The 11,066-nt window shown below is 36.7% G+C and overlaps 1 protein-coding gene and 1 pseudogene across 1 annotated transcript in view; both read right to left on the bottom strand.

The window, feature by feature from the left end:
- The window catches only part of LOC103603672, a 17,324-nt pseudogene extending 13,921 nt beyond the window's left edge, over positions 1–3,403 (bottom strand).
- Positions 1–11,066, bottom strand: part of LOC103603673 (serine/threonine-protein kinase 3-like) — a 125,674-nt gene that overhangs the window by 94,179 nt on the left and 20,429 nt on the right. The window lies entirely within an intron of this gene.

Below are 11,066 nucleotides of genomic sequence, written 5' to 3'. Positions count from 1 at the left end.
GCTCAGCCAGTTAGCTGGAACCGGTCTGTATGTGGGATCCGAACCCTCGGGCGGGAGCGCCGCCGCACTTCCCAAGCGGCGCACTATCCAGTGCGCCACCGGGCCGGCCCTTCCCCAAACTTTTTGAAGTACCCTCATACACCAAATTTACAAAATAGACAAAACCCACATGCATCATCTCCACTGATAACAGAACATGCATCTGACTAAATTCAATACCATTTCATGATATAAACACTCAACAAACTAGAAATAGAAGGAAACTACTTCAACACAATAAAAGCCATATATGCAAAGCCCACAGCTAACATCATACTCAACAGTGAAAGACTAAAAGCTTTTCCTTTAAGACCAAGAACAAAACAAGGATGCACATTCTTGCCTCTACTATTCAACATAGTACTGTAAGTCCTAGCCATAGCAATTAGGCAAGAAAAAGAAATAAAAGGCATCCAAATTCAAAAAGTAAAATTCCGGCCGGCCCGGTGGCGCACTGGATAGTACGCCGCTTGGGAAGCGCGGCGGCGCTCCTGTCCGAGGGTTCGGATCCCACATACAGACCGGCTCCTGCTCACTGGCTGAGCGAGGCGCGGGAGCGACGCCGAGGCTTGCAGTCCCGTTCCCGGTCCCCGGTCCGGTGCGGGGGCAACACTGAGGGTTGCGATCCGTTGCCGGACACGGAAAAAAGACAAAAGACAAAAAAAAAAAAAAAAAAAAAAAGTAAAATTCCCTCTATTTGCAGATTATATAATCTTATAGAAAACCTAAGGATTCCACATAAAAGTTACAACTAATAAGTGAGTTCAGCAAAGCTGCAGAATACAAAATCAACATGCAAAAATCAATTACATTTCTATACACTAACAATGACCAATCCAAAAAGAAATTCAGAAACCAATCCCATTTACTACATCAAACAGGATAAGAGGTAAAAGACAACTTGTACACTAAAAACTACAAGATATTGCTAAATTAGTATAGATACAAATAAATGGAAATAACATCCCATGCTAACAGACTGAAAGTCTTATTTTTTTAAATGTTCATACAATCCAAAGTAACCTATGGACTCAATACAATCCCTATCAAAATTCTAATGGCATTTTTGGCATAAATAGAAAAAAAAATCCTAAAATTCGTAATGAATATTCAAGGGATCCTGAATAAACCAAAAATATTGGGAAAGAAGAATCTTAGGAAAGAAGAATCTTGGAAAAGAAGAATGAAGTTGGAAGCCTCACAACTCCTAATTATAAAACATACTACAAAGAAACTATAATCAAAACAGTGTAGTACTGGCATAAAGAAAGACATAAAGACTAATGGAACAGAATAGAGAGCCCATAAGTAAATCTCTGTGTATACTGCCAAATGATTTTTGATCAGTGTTCCATGCCAAGACTATAAAATGGGGAAAAGACAGTCTCTTCAACATATGGTACTGGAAAAATTAGGTATCCACATGCAAAAGAATGAGTTACACCCTCAGCTTTACACCATACAAAAAAATTAATAATTCAAAATGGATTAAAGACCTAACTATAAGACCTTAAACTATAATTCCTAGAAGAAAACATAAGAGGAAAGCTTCAGGACATTGGATTTGGCAATGATTTCTTGGATATGACAACAAACCCAGAAAAGCAAAAAAAAAAACAAAAATAGATAAATGAGACATCAAATTTATAAACTTCATGTCAAAAGAAACAATCATTGGAGAAATAACCTATGGAATGGGTGAACATGTCTGCAAATTATACATCTGATAAGATGTTAATACCCATAATACATACGGAACTTACACAACTCAACAACAACAAAAATCAGCCCAACTGGAAATGGGCAAAGAACTTAAATAAACAATTCTCCAAAGAAGATGTACAAATGGCCAACAAGCATAAGAAAAGATGTTCAATGTCAAAAATTATAAGAGAAACACAAGTCAAAATCACAATAAGACATCATCTCATATCCATTAGGATGGTCACTACCAAAAGAATAGAAAACTAGTGTTGGTAAGGATGTGAAAAAACTGGAACCCTTGTGTACGTTGGTGAGAATGTAAAAAGGTGCAGACATCATGGAAAACAGTAGGGAGGTTCCTCAAAAAACTAAAAATAGAATTATCATGTGATCCAGCAACCCAACTTCTGAGTATATATCCAAAAGAATTCGAAGATCTCAAAGAGATATTTGCACACTCTTGTTCACAGCATTATTCACAATAGACAAGAGGGAAAAGCAACCCAATAGTCCATGATAGATGGATGGAGAAAGAAAAGAGACATACAATGGAACATTACGCAGCCTTTAAAGAGAGGGAAATCCAGTGACATGCTACAATGTGGATAAACTTCAAGAACATTATGCTAAGCAAACTAAGCCAGTCAAAACAGAACAAACTGTATAATTCCACTCATGTAAAATATCTAAAATAGTCAAAGTCATAGAAACAAAGTAGAAAGGTGGCTGCCAAGACCTGGAGGGCAAGGGTAGGGGAAATTAGTGTTTAGTGGGTACAGAGTTTTGGTTTTGCAAGATTAAAAAGTTCCAGAGATCTGTCGCACCACAATGTGAATATACTTAACACTACTGCACACTTTAAAATTAAGATGGTAAATTTGCTGACTTTTACTTATGTTTTGTTTAATATAGATACAGATGGTGTAAAGGTTAAATCTAGATGTCAACTTGATTAGATTAAGGAATGCCAAGAAACCTGGTAAAGCTATCTTTTTAGATGTGCCCATGAAGGCATTTCCAGAAGAGATTAGCATGAAAGCCTGAGTGGACTTGGTAGGCAAGATCAGCCCTCAATATGGGCAGGAACCATCCAATCTACTGGGGACCCAGAAAGAACAAAAATGGAGAAAAAAGGCAAACCTTTCTCTCTATCCACTGGAGCTAGGATACACTCTTCTCTCTTGTCCATGGATATCAGAGATCGAGACTCTTCAGCTCTTGGGTCCTAGGACTTACACAAACGGCACCATCAGCTTCCCTAGTTCTGAGGCCTTTGGAGTTACTGTGAGCTACACTACCAGTATTCAAGACTTACACCACCAACAGCACCATCAGTTTCCCTGGTTTTGAGGCTTTGGACTGGACCAGCCACACTACCGGCATCCAGTTTGCAGACAGCCTATCATAGGACTTCTTTTCACAATTGTGTAAGCTAATTCCTCTAATAAATCCCCTCTCATATATCTATAACATATCCTATTTATTCTGTCTCTCTGGAGAACACTAATACAGATGAGAAATACTTATCAATATGTGTATATATAGATGGGTTAGTACATACACATACTTACTTGCTTTGTCCACGAAGAGGACCTAAAAGCAATGACACTCCAGTAGCACCAAACACACCTAGTATCCAGATCTTGGTTTCTAATACCATTCTCCAATTTAAAAAATATATATATATGTATTTTATATATATATATATATATATATATATATATATATTTTAAATATATATAGTTCTTTGGAGACTGGTTGACTATAGAAAAGCCTGGGGGATAGGGGACACAAGAGGAACCTAAAACATCTTGTAGTATCAGAAAATAAGGAAGTACTTGACAAAAAAAGGCCACAATGATGAGGTAATGCAAAAGCACTGATCTAGAATTATTTACTTGAAGTGACTCTGAAGGGGAAAAAGCCATATATATGATACAGGAACTGTATCCAGAATATATAAAAAACTCTTGTAACTCAATAAGACAAAAACCCTACATACAAACAAGTAAAAGATTTGGGCAGACAATCCACCAAAGATACAAACAAATGGTCATAAAGGAAATAAAAATAAAACTACAATAAGATACCACACTACACATCCACTAAAATGGCTAAAATTAAAAAGACTAACAATATCAAGTATTAGTAAAGACGTGGAACAAGGGGATCTCTCATACTTTGCTGCTGGAAATGCAGAATTAAATAGCCACTTTAGAAAACAGGTTAGCAGTTCTCAAAAAGTTAGATTCATACTTATATAAACCAGCAATTCCACTCCTAGGTATTCACCCAAAGACAATGAAAACATACGTCCACCAAAGACACAAATACAGTCATGTGCCACATAACATCATTTTGCATATACAAAAAGACAGGACTGGGGCCGGCCCGGTGGCGCACTGGAGAGTGCGCCACTTGGGAGCGCGGCAGCGCTCCCGCTGAGGGTTCGGATCCCATGTGGAGACCAGTTCCTGCTCACTGGCTGAGCGCGGTGTGGGCGCAACACCGAGGGTTGCGATCCCATTGCCGGTCCCCAGTACAGGCGTGACACTGTGGGTTGCGATCCCGTTACCGGTCAGTAAAAAAAGACAAAAAGGAAAAAAAAAAAAAAAAGACAGGACTGTATATACTACAGTGGTTCCGCAAGATTATAATAGAGCTGAGAAATTCCTATCACCTAGTGACATCATAGCCATCTTAACAACATAGCGCAATGCATTACCTTTTTTGTATTTAGATATGTTTAGATACACAAATACTACCATTGTTTTATAACTGCCCACAGTACTCAATACAGTAACATGCTGTACAAGGTTTGTAGCCTAAGAGCAATAGACTATACCATCTAGCCTAGGTGTGTAGTAGGCTATACTACCTAGGTTTGTGTAAGTACACTCTATGATGTTCATACGACGACAAAATTGCCTAACAATCCATTTCTCAGAATGTATCCTTACTGTTAAACAATGCACGACTATTCACAGCAACCTTATTCGTGACAACCAAAAGCTTAAAAATTCCAAATGTAGGGGCCGGCCCGTGGCTCACTAGGGAGAATGCAGTGCTGATAACACCAAGGCCACGGGTTTGGATCCCATATAGGGATGGCCGGTTGGCTCACTGGGTGAGCGTGGTGCTGACAACACCAAGTCAAGGGTTAAGATCCCCTTACCGGTCATCTTTTAAAAAAAAAAAAAAAAAAAAAATTCCAAATGTCCACCAACTGGTGTATGAGTAAACAAACTATGGTAAATCCATTCAGTGAAATTCTGCTCAACAATAAAACAACAAACTACTGAGATATTCAAGATCCTGGACAAATATCAAAATGATTATTGCTGAGCTAAAAAAGAAGCCTAACCAAAAGAGTAGATTTTGTTATGTAAACTGCACATCAATAAAATTAATTTACAAAAAATGTATCTCAGTTTACCAGAAAGGAAATTATTGGTGATGACAGCAAGGGCAATTTAGTGAAATGGTAGAGGCAGAAGCCAGACAACAATGGTTTGAGACAATGGGATAAATTGAAGAAGAGTCAACAATTATGAATCAACCTACACTTGAGGTTTCTGGAAAAGATAGTTATTGAAGACATGAATTTAAAAAAGAAGATAAAGCAAAACAAACCAAAAAAAAAAAAAAGGGAAATGTTTAAGTAAGTATAAATGCTGTTTGGGATGAATTAGTAAAATAAGGAAAAACTGAAAGTACAGAGACAAGAGATAATGAATAAAGCATGTCCCTGAAAAGGTTGGATGTAATGGTATCCCAAGCACATGTGGATGGGACCGCCTTAGCCTCAGAGGGTTGGAGATACCTCTCCTGTTATAATAGGACAAAAGGATGGGCGGAATTACAGGTAAAACTGTAGGGTGGTGGCAGAAAGTTGAGCAAATTCTCATATACTGGCTTCTCTTTGCTTTATGAAATAGGAGGATAATTCATCTGTTGTAAGTGAGGAAATTAAAATTTGACATTTGAAGATAAGTGACTATACTTGAAATAGCCAGAGTGGAGAACTTAAAAAAAAAAAAAGAAAGAAAGAAAGAAAAACTCATAAAGTTTAACAGAATTACTAGATAGCGAGATAGCACGGCAGGCCTTGTTGAGGTTAGAGACCATGAGTTTAAAACAGCAATCTTTGAGATTGTGTATTTTCTTCAGTGCTGCTCAGAACTCTGAAGGGAGGCAAGGAGAAGGCAGACAGTAGAATTTGTCCAGAATTAGCATTTTGCCAGGCAAATATCATAGAAGAACAAGGAGATAAGAGAGTTAACGATATTGGCAAAAGAACTGTTGAAGAAATAGACCAGGCAGAGAAAGAAAGAAAAACAGGAAGAGGCTAATGAGCAGGGAGAAAGAATGAAGTAGAAAGATATTCAGAAAAGAGCATATTTCTACCAGAAAGAGAAACCAACTGTTAAATTTTCAAAAAAACTGACAATTGTGCCTCAGAAATTAAAGATGCTTCACGTTCTTCATGGCTAAGCAAGCATAAGTAGCTCAAAATGAACTATGCACATGATATAGTGACGGAGGCAGTTTTATACTAACAAATCTCTTTAATATTAAGCCAGGAGGTAATCTAACTACTACATAATTTTTCAGGAGTTATAAAAGTTGCTTCAAAGCAGGCTCATAATTTGGCTGTGTTCAAAGAAACAAGTCATCAGTCCCCCAAAATGAATCCAGTAAACACAATGAGAATTTTCTATTAGTCCATACATCTCATTTTCTCAACATGAGGAACAACTGAAATGTTACTAATTTAACTCAGCAAAAAGAGTGTTTCTGGGGCATCTGTCAAGTGAAAACACATGATTTATTTTGGTAACCAATTCATGTTTTATGTCGTTTTGTCTTTATTTCCTTTCTCTTTCTCATGTTTTAAATGAAAACTGACCTTTTCAGTTATGGTTTAATTTTAAATAATGTTTATATTGTCTGCTTTAAAAACCCTTACAGTTAAAAAAAAAACACTCATAATTAAAAGTCAATCTAAAATATAGGGCGGGCCAGTTAGCTCAGTTGGTTAGAGCATGGTGCTTAAAACATCAAGGTCCAGGGTTCAATCCCTGCACGGGCCAGCTGCCAAAAAGTAAAATAAAATAAAACACACACACACACACACACACACGCACACACACAATGCATTTTTCTATTACCTGACTTGGCAAACATAATATAATGAGCACAGTTTCATCTGTCCTGGACATATATTTTAACACCTCAGAATCTCATCATAAATGTAACATTTTTAATCATAGGTCCAAAGAAAATTATTCTTGACTGAGTGTCTTTAGAGCATACATTCTTCCATGTGCTAGGGAATTATGGAATTATGTGGAGAACAAGTAACCTACAGGGTATGTCTCTCATGGAACTTCAGAGACAGGACTTATTATATGCTTAGGCAGACATACCCTACAATTGCCTTTTTAAAATAAATAGGTGGCTAGTACAACTTGGTTTTCCTATTGTTATGGTTTGACTGGGTCCCTTCCAAAATCCAGGTGTTGAAACTAAATGGCCAATCTGATGTTTTAAGAGGTGGGGCCTTCAAGAGATAATTAGGTCATAAGGGCTCCTCCCCTTGTGAATGGCCCTTTTATAAGGGCCTTCCAGCAACGCTTGGCTAGCTTGTCCTTCCACCTTCTAGTATGTGAGAACACAGTACACCTCCCCTCCAGAGGACGCAGTAACAAGGCATCATCTTAGAAGCAGAGAGCAGCCCTCATTAGACACCAAAACTGCCAGTGCCTTGATCTCGGACTTCCCAGCCTCCAGAACTGTGAGAAATAAATTTCTGTTCTTTGTGAATTACCCAGTCTACAGTATTTTATCATAGCAGCACAAATGTGCTGAGACACCTATCATTTGACTGACTTATAAAGTAGAGAAGCACATAATTTCCTATTATACCGCCATTGGTAATATACTGAATCACATGATAAAAGCAGTCTTCTCCAGCATTGTTTTTAAACACTGGTAGTCTCCTTTAATTTTTTTCCATGACATCCAAATTCTCTCACACTTCAACTTTTAAATGCCACCTCAACATTATCCTCATCCATAAGCTTGTTTATCTTACTTTTGTTGTTTTTTGTTTAATGTAAAAATTTCTGTTAATATTTTTTCCTTGATCTCAATACAAAGTTTTCTAAGTCTTCTATTGGGGTGCAGGGCCTTCCGTGTACACTGGTCTCAGTTTTCTCTAAATTCTTCTTAGTGTTTTATAATTTCAAGAATAAGTCACATTTTAAATTATAACACAGATAACAGTATTAGATGATTAGATAATAACTGCTTAATATATCACTTAGAGATGCATACTGAAATAATTAGGAACATATCTGAAATTACTTCAAAATAATAAAGGCTGGGATGTATGTGTGGGAATATAAATATTTAAGATTGGCTAGGAATTAATAATTGTTGAAACTGGGTGATGGGTACACAGAGGATCACTCTCTCTACAAAACTATGTTTGAGGTTTTCCATACTAAAAAGATTTTTAAAGAATAAACAGTAGGAATTAAATCAAATTAAATTGTTCTTAGAAATAACTAGAAACAGAATATTCACTGTAAATTATTTACAATAAAATCTAGAAGCAAATTAAATGTCTAAATACAGAATATAAATTAATTATAGAACATCCATTTAATGAGATACCAAGTAGACACCAAAAATAATGCTGTAGAAAACTCACTGACATAGAACAAGTTTACAATATATTTCTAACAGAAAAAAGGGCAGGTTACAAAGTAATGAGTACTGAATTAAACCATTTTCATTTTTTATTTTAGATGTGGGTGTATCTGTATATGTGTGTGCACTTAAACATGTGTGTGTACCTGTATCAAAATACCGACAGACTTTGTTTGGTTCACTGCTATAGCCCCAGCACCAAAAACTATGCCTGGGACGTAATGGGAACTCAAATAATATTTATTGCATGTAAATGTTTTAGGATTCTAAGCAACAGGATTTGATTTGGAGGGTGGTTTTCCTCTATGCTTTTGTTTTATAACATTTCTGAAATAAATATTCACTTTTTCTAAACTTGAGGAAAACTTTTAAAATTGTATCTCATAAGAAAATTAAAATCTGTCCAAATGATTCAATAATTATTTCTTAAAATGAATTCAATAAAATCATTTTATACACTGAACAAAAGTATATTTTTAAGAACAACAAAAAAAAGGACTCTTCTATTAGCTGAATTAATAAATTGACCAAGGCAATCAGAAATAGTAAAAACAGTCTTACTCTCATGAGTGAATTCTGCAATTGCTTAGCAATAAAACAGCCTTACTATCTTTAGGAAAGCCAGTATTTCTAAAATGAATCTTTAACATATTACAAAAAATTAGAAAACTAGTTTTAAAAATGAATCCATTACATTCATTCGATATACACTTATTAAAGCTGGAGACAACAAGCTACCTGCTGGGATAATTCAAAGAAAATTAAGATACAGCCCCAGACAACCACAAGTCCAATCTAATAGGACCAATCTAATAGGAAAGACAGATATATAAAAGCTAAATAAAACATAATAATAATAATGGGAGTTAACATTTGTTAGGTGTTTTATGGCATTATGATGAGCACTTAACAAGCATTTTCTTATTTAATCTCTTTAACAAACTTTTTGGTAGCTATTACAATGCTTTCTGTTTTAGATAAGAAAACTAAGGCTTAAGTGACTTCCTCAGTTACTTGGGTAATAAATGGCAAAAGAGAATCAAACCAAGGTCTGTCCAAGATATGGGATGGTGCCTCTCACTGTTAGGAAGCTACTAAATACCAAAGGAGACTCAGATCATTTCCATCAGACCTTATATAAAGTATGAGGGGTCTTTAAAATGTTCAAGTAAATGTTCATGTTCATTATCTTTTCATTCCATTTCCCACATACTTTTTGAAGTACTCTTGTATTATACATCAGTATCATCCTTTTAAAGTGGATATTCTTTTATAAGTATTCACAGGAGTTTCTCTTCTCATCTTCAACTCATCTAGTTATCTCTACTTTGAAATATACTATTACAGCCACTAAACTATGAGCTCCTAGAGAACAGGATTTAGTAGTTTCTCTTTTTTCTCCCAGTGCTATACAATGTATGCACTCAATAGATAATAAACAGATGAACTTTTAGCTTGGTTTGTGCTTCCTAAATTCCAAACCACTGTACCATATTACATGAGATGACAGGCAATTTAAGTAAATAGCAATTTCAATTTTGTTATTAGGAAAATGTGGTATGGGAGAACCAGAGGGATGAAACCCTGAAGTGCATTATGGTGGTCATGGTAATGGAGGAACACTGCTGACTGTATAAGATAAATCAACATACTCTTCCTCCAGGGACTTCTTCCCAATCTTCTAAATGTCCAATAAAAAAAATTTCATAATACACAAGAGAGCTGAAAACTGCAAAACTAGGAGGTAGTTTTGCTTCTTGCAACCCAGAAATCTGGTGATAAAGATCTGGACTAGGAAAGTTAACGGTGGGAACAACAAAAAAGAACAAACTGGAGAGAGATTTCAAAATAATCATTTCTCACTGCATACAAGATAAAAATCCAGACTAACTGTGAAAGCTAAGATCCTCTCAGTCATCTCACTTCCATTACCTACAGTATAGCCACAGTGAACTACTTCTTAAAGACCTGAAATATTACATAACACATTAAAAAATCACCTAATCACTGTAAGAGAAAAGGCAGATATCATATAGTTATCTGTACACAACACAAGAAATAAACAGTAGAATGTGTGGAAAGGGTGCCACTAAAAGATGGGTTGAAAAATGAATGAATAGGTCCAGCCCGGTGGCGCACTGCTACAGTGCGCCGCTTGTGAGCGCAGCGGCGCTCCCGCCGAGGGTTCGGATCCCACATACAGACCGGTTTCCGCTCACTGGCTGAGCGAGGTGCAGGTGCGACACTAAGGGTTGCGATCCCGTTGCCGGTCCCAGTCCGGTACGGGCGCGACACTGAGGGTTGCGATCCGTTGCCGGACACGAAAAAAGACAAAAAGGAAAAAAAAAAAATGAATGAATAACAATAATTAAATGTAGAAGAACTTCATAACTGATTTGAGAAGGGACTGATATAGTTATCTTTTTATAAGGAGATCCATTCTCTCTTCCATGATCTTTACCCCCTTTTCTCTGCCTGTCAAAGTCAACCACTTCTTTAAAGACACAATCAAAAATCTTCTCTGGGGCCGGCCCGGTGGCGCACTGCTACAGTGCGCTGCTTGGGAGTGCGGTGGCGCTCCTGCCGAGGGTTCGGATCCCACATGC

The sequence above is a fragment of the Galeopterus variegatus genome, unplaced genomic scaffold (assembly GCF_000696425.1).
Source record: "Galeopterus variegatus unplaced genomic scaffold, G_variegatus-3.0.2 Scaffold4737, whole genome shotgun sequence".
Classification (NCBI taxonomy): Eukaryota; Metazoa; Chordata; class Mammalia; order Dermoptera; family Cynocephalidae; genus Galeopterus; species Galeopterus variegatus.
Note: the sequence above shows the minus strand (reverse complement) of the source record. Positions and strands in the feature narration are given on the sequence as shown.